Source organism: Rana temporaria, chromosome 5, assembly GCF_905171775.1.
Source record: "Rana temporaria chromosome 5, aRanTem1.1, whole genome shotgun sequence".
In the NCBI taxonomy this organism is placed as follows: domain Eukaryota; kingdom Metazoa; phylum Chordata; class Amphibia; order Anura; family Ranidae; genus Rana; species Rana temporaria.
In genome coordinates, this window is record NC_053493.1 from 258598905 (window position 1) to 258616188 (window position 17284).

Sequence of the window (17284 nt, forward strand, 5' to 3'; positions counted from 1 at the left end):
AGTGCAATGCACGGTCAAATTTGAACAATAAGGGAAGGAGCCAATAGAATAATCAGAGCACGATCTCCGTTGTTTTAATGTAAGTGAATTACTCTTGGCTTTTATTGGTAAATAAATTGGTATTATAGTATTGGAGGTCCTATTCTTATGGTGCAATTGGTCAGAGCTGGTGGACTGGATGAGTAGCATTTGGAGAGCCCAGCGTAGAGGAGCCTTTGGAATTGGCTTGTAAGCATTTGAGACCTTCTCATCTAATAAGGCATCGCACAGAGTCTGGTGAGCGTTGCTTGCAAAGGGGTTTGGTGAAAGGAGTTTGATGCACAAGCACTTTTCTTGACACGGCGTGAGACACAAATTTAGAAGGAGCCCTTTACTGGGAAGTTTATATGACAGCAGGTTGGCTCCCCTGCGTGAATCGCTGTAGCTGTACGGCGGGGGCGGTTTAAGGGGTATAGGGGGAGCACGTGCGCCCACCACGTGACATCGGGCCGATGTGCGTGGCCAGCGGCCGTGATGTCTGCCAGCGACCCACGATTTCTCCTGAGAGACACAGAACGGGGATCAATCAATGAAAACAGACAGATCCTCGATCTGTCGGGAAAGTAGAGAGAGATCTGCTGTTCCTAGTAATCAGGAACAGTGATCTCTCTCTCTATTCCATGTCAGTACACTGCCCCCACAGTTAGAAACACCTCCCTAAAGAACACTTAACCCCTTGATCACCCCCTAGTGTTAACCCCTTTCCTGTCAGTGACATTTATACAGTAATCCGTGGCTATTTTCAGCTCTAAATCGCTGTATAAATGTCAATGGTCCCAAAAAAGTGTCAAGTCTGTCTGCCGCAATCTCGCAGTCCTGCTAAAAATCACAGCAGATCACTACCATTACTAGTAAAAAAATAATAATAAAAATGCCATAAATCTATTCCCTATGTTTTTTAAAAACCTTGGATTTTGTTTGCTGAGCGTTTTGGTACTTCGAGCTACAAAAATGCTCAGGTGTGAATAGGGCCTAAAAATGTAGGCTAATAGCAAAAAAAACAGCTCTATCACAAAGCACAGCATGCAAACCTTCTACAGACAAGAGGCATAAGCAAATTAAAGCGGGGGTTCACCCTATGAACGAAAATAAATAAATAAAATGTTATTGTACCATAAAATCAGGCATTGTAGCGCGAGCTACAGTATGCCTGTCCCGATTTTTTTACCGCCGTACTCACCTTGTACTCGTAGATCGAAGATACCGGGGAATGGGCGTGCCTATGGAGACGGAGGATGATTGACGGCCGGCTCTGGCGCGTCACGCTTCTCCGGAAATAGCCGAAATAGGCTTGGCTCTTCACGGCGCCTGCGCATAGCCTGTGCGCAGGCGCCGTGAAGAGCCGAGACCTACTCCGGCTGTCTTCGGGGAGAGTGACGTGCCAGGGCCGGCCGTCAATCATCCTCCCTCTCCCTAGGCACGCCCATTCCCCGCGGGAGCCGGAATCTTTATCGTACAGGTACACAGTGAGTACGGGGGTAAAAAAATCGGGACAGGCATACTGTAGCTCGCGCTACAATGCCTGTCTCGATGGAAAAATGATGCAAGTGAGGGTGAACTACCGCTTTAATATTTTAATCTGAAATTTCATCTTTGCTGGGAAAAAAGATTCTCTGCAGGTTAGCAAAATATATTACTAGATTATTAGCTATTCCTGCTATGTAAATGCTAAAACTGGCACGAACTTCCTCATACTAAAGAATGTGGAAACATGCTTCATGGGAGGATTTGCCTGTTAAAACCACACTAATCGATCCTAGTACTGTAATAAAGGCCAACCTAATGAAAAGCAGCGAGTCAATCACATTAGCAAGAAATTTGTTTTTGGGCAGCCTTCTGTACAAAACATCCAGAACGTTTGGTGTCATTATGGTCGTTATGGTTGCAAGAAATTGACAACTGAAGTTTTTTGAAAGTTTAAAAATAAAAAAAAGTCAGGGCTAACTGGTAAATGTAATAAGTAGTCATTTGTAATGATACAAAAATGAAATAATGCCTTAAGCAATTATACAGGTTTTGCAAGTTGCATTTACAGGTAAAACTCGAAAAATTTGAATATTGTGCAAAAGTTCATTTATTTGACTAATGCAACTTAAAAGGTGAAGCTAATATATGAGACAGACTCATTACATGCAAAGCAAGATAGTTCAAGCCGTGATTTGTCATAATTGTGATGATTATGGCTTATAGCTCATGAAAACCCCAAATCCACAATCTCAGAAAATTTGAATATTGTGAAAAGGTGCAATATTCCAGGCCCAAAGTGTCCCACTCTAATCAGCTAATTAAGCCATAACACCTGCAAAGGGTTCCTGAGCCTTTAAATGGTTTCCCTGTCTGGTTCAGTAGGAATCACAATCATGGGAAAGACTGCTGACCTGACAGTTGTGCAGAAAACCATCATGGACACCCCCATAAGGAGGGAAAGCATCAAAAAGGTAATTGCAAAAGAAGTTGGATGTTCCCAAAGTGCTGTTTTAAAGCACATTAATAGAATGTTATGTGGAAGGTAAAAGTGTGGAAGAAAAGGGTGCACAAGCAGCAGGGATGACCGCAGCCTGGAGAAGATTGTCAGGAAAAGGTCATTTAAAAGTGTTGGGGACTTTCACAAGGAGTGGACTGAGGCTGGAGTCAGTGCATCAAGAGCCACCACACACAGATGGATCCTGGACATGGGCTTCAAATGTCGTATTCCTCTTGTAAAGCCACTCCTGAACAACAAACAATGTCAGAAGTGTCTTACCTGGGCTAAAGAAAAACAGACCTGGTCTGTTGCTCAGCGGTCCAAAGCCCTCTTTTCTGATGAGCGCAAATTTTGCATCTCATTTGGAAACCAAGGAGCCAGAGTATGGAGGAAGAATGGAGAGGCACACACTGCAAGATGCTTGAAGTCCAGTGTGAAGCTTCCACAGTCTGTGTTGATTTGGGGAGCCATGTCATCTGCTGGTGTTGGTCCTCTATGCTTCATTAAGTCCAGGGTCAACGCAGCCATCTACCAGGAGATTTTGGAGCACTTCATGCTTCCTTGCGCAGACGAGCTCTATGGGGATGCCGACTTCATTTTCCATTGCCAAAAGCACCAAAACCTGGTTCAATGACCGTGGGATTACTGTGCTTGATTGGCCAGCAAACTCGTCTGACCTGAACCCCATAGAGAATATATGGGGCATTGCCAAGAGAAAGATGAGAGACATGAGACCGAACAATGCAGAAGAGTTGAAGGCCGCTATTGAAGCATCCTGATCTTCCATAACACCTCAGCAGTGCCACAGGCTAATCGCTTCCATTCCATGTCGCATTGAGGCAGTAATTGCTGCAAAAGGGACCCAAACCAAGTACTGAGTACATATGCATGCTTTTCAGAGGTCAGATATTGTTCTATGTACAATCCTTGTTTTATTGATTGCATGTAATATTCTAATTTTCTGAGGTTGTGGATTTGGTGTTTTCATGAGCTGTAAGCCATAATCATCACAATTATGACAAATCACGGCTTGAACTATCTTTCTTTTTGCATGTAATGAGTCAATCTCATATATTAGTTTCACTGTTTAAGTTGCATTAGTGAAATAAATGAACTTTTGCACGATATTCAAATTTTTCGAGTTTCACCTGTACAGTATGCTTGTTTTCTGTATTATAAGCTTTGCGCCCCACTAACACAAATGTCGCATTAAATGTTCAGATCAAGGAATAAAAGGCCTGCTGAAAAACTTTTAGTAACGGCCAAGGCCCCGTACACACTTCCGAGAAACTCGATGAGCAAAACACATCGTTTTGCTCGTCGAGTTCCTTGTGAAGCCGCCGAGGATCTCGACGAGCCAAGTTACCCCATTGACTAATGAGGAAATACATGTTCTCTATTTGGCTCAACGAGTTCCTCGTCGGTTTCCTCGGCCAAAAGTGTACACACGACCGGGTTTCTCGGCAGATCGAGTTTCTGGCTGAATTCTGCCGAGAAACTCGGTCGTGTGTACGGGGCCTAAGGAATAATTTTATCCTGGTGAGATGGTATGGCTGAATCAATCACTATATAACAGTAATTTGTTATTTTGAATAATACATACAACTCTGTTAAACAGGTTTCATCATTATTGTGCATATAGGTTTTTATTGTTGTGTAACTGTTGGTTATATAATCCACCATTCAGGGAATGCAAATAGAAATCTTATTGTTTGTTTTAATACGACAATATAGTCTCTATCTTTAAAGTGTACACAAAGAACGCTTGAACACAGTACTGAATGCTCTGCTTTTGTATCCAGCACACCGGTAGTCCCAGTTCAGCCACATGCACCCTGTGCATTTAGCCCGTGTGCCTCCAATATCTGTGTTCCTATAAGCCCTGGAGGCACAGGTGCACCCAGCCAAGTTGTCTACAGCCTGTTACCCTCGGTTCACACCTATGTGTTTTTAGTGCGTTTTGCAGAAAGGCACTAGAGTCCATTTAACTTTGTTTCCTATGGACCTAGTTCACATCTGTGCATTTTGAGCTAGTGCGTTTTTTGGGGAAAAGGTCAGTTACCTTTATTCTAGCAGCAGATTGCGTTTGGCATGTAACAGACTTCAATGGATTCACACCAAAAACGGAAGTGTTGCATTTTTTATGCATTTTTTTTTGTCTAACAGGAAAGTATGACAGTTCTGTTCATGGAGTGCGAATATGATGCAACTTTACATTCTCTGGCACCCAAACAAAATCAATGTAGTGCAGGAACCTCTATGTGTCCAAAGTGGCCGGTTAGGTTTAAATGTTGGGGTTGGAGTTAGGGTCAGTGGTCATTGTTAGGTTAAAAAAGCTAATCCTAACAATTACCCCCACAATTAACAATTACCCCCACCCTAGCGACTACCACTAATCCTAACCTGAATTATTACAACTAGCCCTAACCGTAATGCCTCGTACACACGGCCGGGTTTCCCGACGGGAAAACTGCCCAAAAACAGGCGGACAAATAAAGAGAACCTGCTCTTTTTTACCGGTGAACTTTTTCCTGGCTGTTTCCTATGGGAAAAACTGCGATGGAGCATACATACGGTCGAAATTCCTGAGCAAAGCTCTCATCTGAGTTTTCCCAATGGGAAAACCTCTCGTGTGTATGGGATAAAAGTTACCGAGCAGGTTCTCTGTTTTCCCACCGGGATTTCCGACAGATCTTTTCCCATCGGGAATCCAGGTCGTGTGTATGAGGCATAATTCTAACCCTTTTTTTGCAGATATGGTATCCATCTGCTCCTAAGAAGTGGAGAGAATCCACAAAACTAGTAGAGCTTACTTGATGCAGCTATACATTTAAGACACAATTTAGGCTGGCCATACATTATACAATTATCTTCTATAGATTTTCTTTAGATTTACCAAAACCATACAATATGGTCAAATCTAAGCACTTGAAAAAGAAAATAATGTATGTCCAGCTTTAGTCCATTTATCATATTATGTAATATTCACCCTCCATTGATCTTATGATATGGAATACATATCGGCTATTACCACTACGATGCTTACTTACTTGTATATCTATGAATTGTACTGTGCATTTTTGATGTGTGTGTATATATATTTAATTACTTTACCTATGTATGTACATATTGCAGCTTCTTCTGTTGTCTGCAAATAAATACATTATTACGGATTTACTTTTTACTCAGCTATGTCACATCCCTTATATAAAGTCCAAAACTCCCTTTGCCTCTCCCTTTTTTTTTCTCATTTTATGATATAGGGGGGATGGAGGCGTATTAATTTTATGCGCTTCTTTTAAAGTCCCAAAACCCTAATTCTTTATCTAACTCTAAAGCCTTGAACACACGATACGATTGTTGGCCAACTGAGCATCTGATTTTTGTCAAACGGGCGTGGGCCAATGTCTTGTCGTGCATACCAACGGTACACAATTGTCGTGCAACAAGCACGAATGTAGTAACGTACTACAAAGATTTTCAGCTCTTGAGCCCTGGTTCACACTGGGCTGCGGGAGTGAAGCCGTGCAAGTTCAGCTGAACTCGCACGATTTCACTCCCGCCGGCAGTCCCGATTTCGGCCGCGATTTAAGAGACATCTGTGCAGGTTTCTGCACAGATGTCAATGTAAATCGCGGCCAGAAATCGCAAAAAGTAGTACAGGAACTACTTTTTGAAATCGGTGCAGCACCGCAGATGCGGCGTCGCACCGATTAGGACGGTGTCATTGCCGACTATTGCCGGCAAATGCCGCCGATTTGAGATGCGATTTCACATGTGAAATTGCATCTCAAATCAAAGCAAAACGTACCCAGTGTGAACCTGGGCTGAGCGCCACCCTTTGGGCCCCTTCTGCTAATTTGGTGCGCATTGATTTCGAGCATGCGTGTTTGTACTTTCAACTTTTATGCAACGGATGCGAGTACTGACCACACGAAAATCTGACATCAAACCGTTGTCCGCCAAAAATTTACTAGCCTGTCATCCAACATTTGTTGGCTGAAAGTTGGACAGACATTGTCAAAAGGAGTGTACCGACGGTAAGATTTTAGGACAACAGTCTGTCAACACACAATCCCCTGCCAACAATCGTACCATGTGTACAAGGCTAAACATTAATATGCAACTTTGGACACAAAGTTGATGTGACTTTGATGCTACTTAAATGCTAGAGAGAGTGTAAAGTTGCATTAGTCACACTCCTGTAACAAAACGGTCATACTTTCCTATTAGCTAAAAAAACACAAAATACATAAACAAATCAAAATCACGTTTTCATAAATACAAAATGCACGCAAAACACTCCAGAAAAAACACATCAATGGCAATCTGCATAGATGTGAACTTAGTCTTAGAGGTCTATGAGAGGCTGAAATACATTGCAGCTAGATGCTGCATGGAGTGGTGCGTGCATTTAGGGCCCTGTGCATTCAGGGATGTATGCCTGGAACACAGAATACCTGTGGTCTTGTCATACTTTCCTGAACACATGCATTCCTAAACATAGGAACAGCAGGGCAGGACAACTGTAACTACCGGGTGCCGCCGGGATTGGACGCATAGTGTGTATGTGGCCTTTAAGATAACAGTTTTACCCTAATCTTTTTATTGTTTCCAGTGATGTAAATAATTTGTAAAGAATTTTCTGCAGGCGTCCAGCATACAGATAGTGTATACTAGATATGACATGTATTCTACAGAGTTCTACTGGCACCAATGTCATTTTTTTATAAAAATAAAATAAAAAATAAAGCACAAAAAATAAATGATTGTGTTTTTCTGTTGCCAGATGGTCAATGCAGTTGTGAAATTATGACATTATCATATCATTGTTTTTTTCGTATGTATGCAATTAAAAATTTACATTGGTTTGATTACACAGAAATGATTCAGCCTATGAAATCTAGGCCAAAAAAATATATTAAAATAAAAATATATATATAAATCAATGGCCAAATAAGAATTTTATGATCATGGTTTCATAAAAAGTACAGATGCTAATTAATTGAACATCATGTTTTCTGCTGCATAAATATGCATCTGTGGTTTGTATGTCCCAATTCTGTGCCCCATCGAAGCATTTCAGGGTGTGGTAACAGACGTACAAAGATCACACAACCATGTAATTCTGATTTGCCTTTCAAATAATCTTTTACAGAAACGGTCAATGACTTTCCTATTGTTTACATAAGACTGACTCCCATTTTTATATGATGTAAATAATAAGGTTTATGCAGGTGGGTGTAGAGCGTTTGGTTTAATGCCAGGATTATTGACATTCAAAAGAAATTCACCGTACCCAACCCACTCCGTTCCCAGCTTTCAAGTTAGCTTAGGCATGTCACATGGTCTTCAGAAGTACTTTAGAAAGTAAAAACCTTATTTCATATGGAAATGATTCAGAAACTATAGTCGTCTGCCAGTTTTCTCCCCAATCGTACTGTATTACTTGCTTAAATCCAGAATATACTAGAATTAGGATACTATATATAGAAAGCTTTACATTCTACCACTCCACAGGCTGCATGTTTTTCCATAAAGTATTTTGAGTCCTTCAGGCTTCACCTCTGCTTTGGGATTTAGCCACAAAATGATTGGCGCTAACAAAAGCCAAATGAAAAGAATAAACATAGTAAGTGTAAGGAGCAAATTTTCAAAGTTCACTTACTTTATTCCTTGTCAAAGTATTTTATTGATTGAATAAGCAAGTTACAATACAGTTGTAATAAATATTACAATGAGCCATATGTGTTTAACAGAAATGGTAAAACTCTAAGGCCTCGTACACACGATAGGTTAACCAGAGGACAGCGGTTTGAAGGACCGTTTTCATCGGTCCAAACCGATCGTGTGTAGGCCCCATAGGTTGGTTAAAAAATGTCAACTTGCTTTAAAATGTAACCGATGGATTGCTAACCGATAGGTCAAAACTGATCGTTAGTATGCAAAACCATTGGTTATAAACCCGTGCATGCTCAGAATCAAGTCGACGCATGCTTGGAAGCATTGAACTTCTTTTTTTTCCCGCACGTCGTTGTGTTTTACGTCACTGCGTTCTGACACGATCAGCATTTTAACTGATGGTGTGTACGCACAACGACCATCAGTCAGCTTCATAGGTTAACCTAGGACAATGGTCCTTCAGACCGTTGTCCTCTGGTTAACCCATCGTGTGTACGAGGCCTAAGGGCCAACAGTAAACTACCGATAGGTAGATTATTTAACTACATCACTTACTTTATTCAAAGCTCTAATTTGACAAATGTACCCAATGTTATTATGTCCTCATTATTTCATTTGCACGGACAGTTTATAACCTCTTAATTGAAAACAAATGCTTTGGCCTTTTTTCCTACTAATTTGGAGAAGTCAGACGCAACAGGATCTGGAGGAAAAACTCTCCAATAGGGAAACAGATGGCCAGAAAAACACATTTGTCTAAAAAAAAAGTGGGGAAGAGTGAAGGCCCATACACGATACGAAAATCAGAAGTATAATTTTGTCGGAACGAACGATCTGGCGTTTTTCGGATCGTTAGTATGGTGCTTTCAGCAGCCGATTACGTTTTTTCGTCCGACAAAAGCTGGATGTGCAGACTATAAAATTTTGGTCAGATGTGAACTTAACGTACGATTTTTGTCCTTTTAATTAGTATGGTTTTAATCCGAAAAAAATCTAGACTACACATGCTTAGAAATGAAAGAATACAAACAAAACTATTCAACATATTGAAGTTAAATTCTGTCCTACGAGGATTTTCGTATGGTTAGTAACCTGTTTACTAACGACTTGAGACTAGCATGCAACAAAAAATGGACTAACAAAAATCTGATCGTGTGTACGAGGCCCAGGCATCTCCAAACTACGGCCCTCCAGCTGTTGCAGAACTACAAGTCCCATGGGGCATAGTACAGATATGACTATGCATGATGGGAATTGTAGTTCCCCTGAACAAATGGAGGGCCATAGTTTGGAGACCCTTGCTTTAGACCTAATGTACACGGGATGCTCAGGCAACCTCTTCTGAACATTTTTCATTGCGACATGCATAGACTTCTGTTAAATGAAGTCGAAAGCCGCAATGAAATAGGAACTGCAAATTGCACTAATGTGCGGCTTTGAAATGGTGTTGAAGTGGTGTGATTTCAAATCCGGACCAGTGTGAACGGGGGCTTAGGCCATATTCACACAGGCAGCCAGGGAGCAGTAAAAACAAGCAATTGGACAGAAGTTTTACTGTCCCCCAATCGCCCACCTAAAAGATAGCATACAGCCACTCCAGAGTTGTACACATACCCTCTGTGATGGGTGGTGCCACCTGTCAACTCTGCAAGCTGAGCTACTCTTGCCGTGGCTGCGAAGCAAAGAATCAGAGCCATGCCATGTGCGCTACACCATTTGGCTGCAATGTTAGTATTTAGCTGGGTGGTTGGGAAATGGGGGGTGGGGTTAACTGCATGTTCTAATGCTTCGTACAGACGAACAGTCCAACTGGATTTTTTTCCTCGGAAAGTCCGACCATGTGTAGCCTCCATCGGATTTTTTTGGTCGGAAGTCCGACGGACCTTAGATAGAGAATCTGTTCTCTTTTTGTCCGTCGGACTTCTGACCGAGTCACGGCGGACTTTTGCACGATCAAAAGTCTGTGTGTACGAGGCATTACTGCCCCTTTGCCACCCTTGTAAATTGACACTAAAATATATTCATATATTCTACTACGCAGAAGATATTAATCTCTAATAATGTACTGCGCTATTAAAGCGGGAGTTCACCCCCAAATCAACTTTCGCACATTAGTTCCAGCATACTGCTAACATCTGCAGTATACTGTTTTTTTTTTTCGTTTCGCTACTTATCGTTTTATGAGCCCTTGTTATCCGGCTCCGAGCGGGGATCGCTTCCGGGTATAGGCGTTCCTAAGCGAAGAGGAGTTGATTGACGGTCGGCTAAAGCACGTCACGGCTTCCGAAAATACCCGAGAGTGACACTCGGGTGTTTACGGCGCCTGCGCAGTCAGCTCTACATGGCAGACGCAGGCGCCGTTTAGCGCGGTAAACACCCGAGTGTCATTTCGGGTATTTCCGGAAGCCGTGACGCGCTTTAGCAGCCCGTCAATCAACTCCTCTTCGCTTAGGAATGCATATTCCCCGCAGGATTCCCTGCTCGGAGCCGGATAACAAGGGCTCATAAAACGATAAGTAGCGGGGAAAAAAAACAGCATACTGCAGATGTTAGCAGTATGCTGGAACTAATGTCAGAAAGTTGATTTGGGGATGAACTCCCGCTTTAACCTTTCATTTGAACGGATGCAAGCGCCACAACTTATCATACCATTGTGCAATCATAGAAAATGGTTACAAAGTGCTGAGCTATAGTGACAAAACATTTAGAAGGGAAATCGAAGGAAAAGGTAAGTGAACCAACAATGCACTAGCTTAAAGGAACATATTTAGAAAATAAAAGACGAACCTTTACAACCCCTTTAAAGATGGAAGCCAGAGGTGTGTTAAACTTCAGTATTGATAGAAGAAAACCTTGCCAATCCAACCAAGAAGACACCCTGATGTGTAAACTGCCACTGATACAAAGGTTTAAATGAGCTTATCAGATTGTGTGGTCTCAAATGCTATTAACATTGAGTCAAATCGGCATCATGAGCTTGAGCTCCCCAAACTTAGGCTGGGTTCACACTATAGAACATGCAGCGGCTCACAGCAGGAGTGCAGTGTGTCTCCATTCACCGTTTCAGGTCCTATTTCAGCAGAATTTTGTGCTGAATTTAGACCTAAAAAGGACCAAAGGACGCACAGGGCTCCTGTGCAATTCGCACCGGAGCCGCTGCGGTGATGTGTGAACCAGCTCCATAGAGAGCCATTCACATTCTTCTGCTATGCGAATTGGATGCGGGGAAAACGAGAAATGTAAACCCAACCTAAATGTTCTGTGGCAAGTTCACCATCCGATTCCACGTCAATCAAGGTAAACTTCTCCTATGTGGAGGTTTTCTTTGGTTTTATGACGATTGACCTAATGAAAGAAAGAAGTTTACCTTGATTGCCGTGGAATCAGATGGTGGACATGCCACACAACATTAAGTTTGGGGGAGCCCCCTGATGCCTATTTGACTCAATGTTAATAGCATTTGAGACCACACAATCTGGTAAGCACATTTAACCCGTTGTATCGGTGGTGGCTTACATACCAGGGTGACTTTTTGGTTGAACTGGCAAGGTTTTCTTCTATCAATACTGAAATTTAACACATCTCTGGCTTCCATATTTAAGGATTTTTTTTGCTGATGTCACATATGGCCTTTTTTTCCATTATTCAAATTCACATTCACTGTTTAGGTGTGGATATTCCTATTTGGATATGGTTGTATTGTATAATATTTGGTTGGTTACACATTTTTATAAACACAGAAGATATTGCACTTTTCCAAAACCTTCACATAACAGCCACCAATTTTTCTGTATATTTTAGGATTATGGCTGAATACATTTATATTCAATTTCGGTTGTTTACAATGCCAAGTAGTTACTAGAGCTGCTGAAAAAATGTCACTGATGGGACCATAGCCAACACATCTCAATGGCTCCAAGGTCAAATCATTTCGTCAAATTACATGACATTCCAGTGTCTGCTTTACAAAAAATGAGAACATATTTTAAATGGTACAGGCCAGACTGAGTATTTACAGGGACGTTGTACTTCAGGATTTGCATGGTATTAAAGTAACAACATTTCTGTTTTAGATTGGGTTCACACTGGTGCAAACACAAACAACGCATGTGATTTAGACCGCATTGCTATGAAGATCACATGCGATGTCTGTGTAATGCAAATTCAGCCATGCAAACTGTATGGCTGAAGTTTTATTCACCCCGAAATGGACCCTTTTTTTTTTTGGTCGCACTGGAATCAGATCACATGGGTATTCACACCCATGTGATCCGATTCCTGTACGATTGGACAGTTCCCAACATGCAAACGGATCTGGGGGTGTCATTAACTTTCTATTGACACCCGCATCGGTTCACAGAGGGAAGTTATGAACTGCCTGCAAGTGACATGTGATGCAGGAACATGCACTGGAGTTGCGCTAATTCCCACATCGCATATGTGTGAACCCAGCCTTAGGCCTCTTGCACACATTGTATAACATGGTTTCTCCTGACAGGAGAAAGTCAGCATTAAAAACATTTTTTCAAACCAGTTTAGCAGAATTTAGCAGCGTTTAGCAGAGTTGGAGTGTTTATATATTTCATTGGCCAGAATATTTGTTTTATTCTGGCTATAAAAATGAACAAATGCTGAATTGCTAAATGCGCTGCCCGTTTAGACATGTTTAGCAGCATCCACCTTTCTTTCTACCAAAACTCTGCTGCTCCTGGAAGCACTAGCAGTGGGTTTTTCCCGCCTCTATATGCTGCTGAAATTCTATGTGTGCATGGACACATAGGCAGGGGAGTTAAGAGGTAAGAAAAAATAAACGCAAGTCATACCTAGGAGCAGCCGGAAAAATGTCCAGTGTGCATGAGGCGTTACAAGGCATCTTTTTTAAAAGATATCAGAAGTTTAGTACCACTCTGAATGCGGAAAAACGCCCATAAACGCTATTCAAAATTGTGGCTAACAGCGCGTTTTTAAACGCTGCTTTTTCCTGACAGCAACGCTGGCTTGGCTTCTTTTAAACGTCCTGTATGCATGAGGCCTAAATCACAAACATGCAGCCAGAAAGCTGACAACAGTAAGTGCACTACTAGACCAGTGAGTAGGAGTTTTAGTCAGGTCAGCCTTGTTGAGAATCAACTTAACATGAAAGTATTTTTGAACACGCATATATAAAGCCCATTAAAGTACAATAAATATGATAATGTTGACCAAAACACATTATTTTGCCTACATTTTTTTTACTTTTTTAATCTTTTGTTTTTTAATGCTGACACACAGCCCCCTTAACCACAAATGGGGGGCATGTCTATTCAGTAAGGCCCCATTCACACCAAGGCCGAAGCTCATACACTGGAGGAGAAAAAAAATATATTATTCTCTGTGGAGTTGGTTCACATCTCTACTCCAAATCGCCTGAAGCTCAAAAAAGTTCTGGAGCTTTTTTGTAGCTCAAATTGAGCAGATTTGCATGTTTTTTATTCCCATAGAAATAAATGGAAATGCGACATTTGCGTGTTTTTGCGTGATTTTCTGCTCAAATAAAAAAAATAGAAAAAAAAGTAGTAATAATATATGAATATATATATGTCAAGAAAATACACAAATAACTCAAAATCATCATAAATACAATTTATTAATAATATGTAATACATAAATAATTAACCCCTAACCTTAAAAAATATATTAATAATAATAAACACCCAAACCCAGAAAAAATAATTAATTTGTTTTGTGTTCGGATGTTTAGTTTATGTATTATTATTTTAGTGAAATTTTTAGTGCATTGTTGATCCACTTACTGTCAGGGCACCAGTCCAGTTGCCCACGGCTTCGCGCAAACACGCAGAAGAACGGCGCTATCGGGCACATCGTTGCAGTGCGCATGCGCGGCTCAGCAGCGTGTCGGGTACGGGAACGCGCGCACGGTAGCGTGCACGGGCACGCACGCACGCAGCTCCCTCGGAGCCAATCAGAACTCTAACCGCCCTATTTAAACCTGCCTTTGACACATGACAGGTTGCTGGTTTGTCATCAGCTCCTGTATGTACCTACCCTGTTGAACTTGCCTTTTGACCTGGATTGCCTGACTTCCCGATTGGATACCTGACCTCTGCTTGACTATTGGATTGCTGCCTTCTCCACCCCCTGACCCCGGCTCTGGACTTTGGACTTGCTACTCTCTGTGACCCCTGATCCCGGCTTGAATCTCGGACTTGCTGCTGTCTCCGATCCCTGAACCCGGCTTGTATCTAGGACTTTGCCTATCTCCTCAACCACTGGCTCCAGCTTGTCTTAGGATTGGTTCCCGGCTCCCAGTACATCCCGTGGTTCCTGATCCCTCACCGGTGATCCTCACCTGGCCTGCAACCCAGCTACCCGCTTCCGGTACCGGTGCCTTCTGGTGCTTCCCTCTCTCGGTTTCCATCTCCAGAGGTAGGTTAGCGAAGGTAAGCCGTCCGCAGCATCTCGGTCTCGGTAAGTACGCTTCCTGATACTTACCTTTTTCTTCGATTCCCCTTCTAAATGTTTTTTTCTTTGTCTGAATTCTCACTTCCTGTTTCTCCTCAGTAAGCTTGCCCCCCATCATCCGAGCCGTTCTGGCTGGGGGTTAGTCAGCCAGAACAGCTTACCGAGGAGGAACAGGAAGTGAGAAATTCAGACAAAGAAAAAAAACATTTAGAAGAGAAATCGAAGGAAAAGGTAAGTGAACAAACAATGCACTAGCTTAAAGGAACCTATTTAGAAAAAAAAAAAAAAAAACCTTTACAGCCCCTTTAAGCTTGATGGCAATAACAGTTCACCAATTATGTTCACCTCTTTCCTGGAGCTGCTCTTTAATATATATATTTCAAATCTACTATTCCATTTTGTAGACTGAAAATCTTTTAAACTAGACTGGTCATACGCTGGTAGAATTTCAGACCAACATGCGTGTGAAAAATCTCATCAGTACAATCAATAATGCCAACAGAGACTTGACAAATGTAATTTGAACGTACTCCATTTTTATATGCTTTGAACATTCAATTTATGATAGGACATCAATTTCCTGAATGAAAATGATATACAGTATTAGAAAATTGATCAATTGGGAACAATTTCCCATCTTACTCCTTCAAATTTCCTCACTGCGGTGTCAAAAACAAACTTCGATTTGTCGCCACTGTTCATTAGTAAATAGAGCGAACATTCCATATACAAGAATTTTCAAAACTAAACTCTACGGCCCCGTACACACGACCAACAAACTCGACGGGCAAAACACATCGTTTTGCTCGTCGAGTTCCTTGTTCGGCTGTCAAAAAACTCGTCGAGCCAAATGTTCCCATTGCCCAACGAGGAAATAGAGAACATGCTCTCTTTTTGGCTCGACGAGTTTCCCGACGGGTTTCTCGGCGAAAAGTGTACACACGACTGGTTTTCTCGGCAGAATACGTCTCCCATCGAGTTTCTTGCTGAATTCTGCCGAGAAAACCGGTCGTGTGTACGGGGCCTTCTAGAGTATGGCCAGCTTTGGGCAGTCAAAAGCCATGAGATATTGGAAACCAACCTGCCATTTGTAGTCAGACCATCACATGTTTATGGAACAGGCAACCATTCTTGGGGACGCCACTGATCAGAAAGGTTAAAAAAACATGTTGTAAATTGCTATTGCTCCCCCTGAAGATATAGGGTGATGAAGAGTCTACCTGTGCCACCCTTCTGTTCCCCCTTTCCTCTCCTATTGACTTTAACATAAACACTCAGCCAAGCAGCATTCTCATTAATGGACAGTGTCAGCATCAAATTTTGCCTGCATGGCTCCAAATCTATGAACACTACTATAAACAGCTCAGTTTTAGACCCCTTTCATACTGTAGGTGTTTTTCAGGTGCAGTAGCAATAAAAATAGCGCCTGTAAAGCGCCTGCAAAAAGCCTCAGCTGCAATCCCAATGTGAAAGCCCGAGGACTTTCACACTGGTGTGCTGCGCTGGCAAAACGTAAAAAAGAGTCCTGCCAGCAGCTTCTTTGCAGCGCTTTAGGAGCGGTGAATACACAGCTCCTAAAGTGCCCAATGGGCAGCACCGCCAAACAGCTGGCAAAGCGCCGCAGTAGCGGTGCTTTTAACCCTTTTTCGGCTGTCAGCGTGCTTTACAGCCAACACCCGGGGCGCTGGAGGTGTGAAAGCACTCAATAGGCAGGGGCACTTTAGGAGCTGTGTATTCACTGCCTCAAAAGCGCTGCAAAGAAGCTGATGGCAGTACTTTTTTTTTACGCCCTGCCAGCACAGCGCCCCAGTGTGAAAGCCCTTGGGATTGCAGCTGAGGCTTTTTCGGGCGCTTTACAGGCGCTATCTTTAGCGCTAAAGCCCCTGAAAAACGCCTCCGGTGTCAAAGGGGGTCTTAGAGAATAAATAAATACACGGAGAACAGTCATATATGGGGAAGGAGGTTTTCTGGAGATACCATTAAAAGTATATCAGCACAGGCTGCATTTAAAAAAAGAAAACCGTCACATCATTGCAATTTTAACTGAATTATTGTTACAGAGGAAACAAATGTGAACTAAATTATTACTGAGGAAGCATGACTCCACACACCCAAAAAAACAGTACCAAATACAAAACAAAGTACAATATATCTATTCACATATTCCACATAGTTTCCATTCCCAATTACTTAAACCATGTTTCACTTTCTGTCTGCATCCCCTAACTTCCAGCAGTTTTGTTCATAAAAACTAGTTCTAGAATATGCTTCAGACATAAACAACAAGAAATGCAATGCTTATACTATATAGTCTGTCATCCAAATCCAGAAACCATCCTGTCCCAACCACATGAATGATTGTGGCATACAGGCTCCAATTTCATTGCGTGATGACGGTCTACAAAAATTAAAAATGGGGTAATCAAAATGAGGCAAAATGTTCTTCAATTTATATGCAGAGCAAGTCAGTGTGAACTCAGGCTTAATGCATATACACACAGACATAAATACACACACACACACACACACACACACACTAATTATATATATATATATATATATATATATATATATATATACATATATATATATATAATATAGATACACACACTGCCATTGAGTGCATGCATACATACA

At 41.8% G+C, this 17284-nt stretch overlaps 1 protein-coding gene across 4 annotated transcripts in view; it reads right to left on the minus strand.

The window, feature by feature from the left end:
- Window positions 1-17284, minus strand: part of KIF13A (kinesin family member 13A) — a 301242-nt gene that overhangs the window by 190894 nt on the left and 93064 nt on the right. The window lies entirely within an intron of this gene.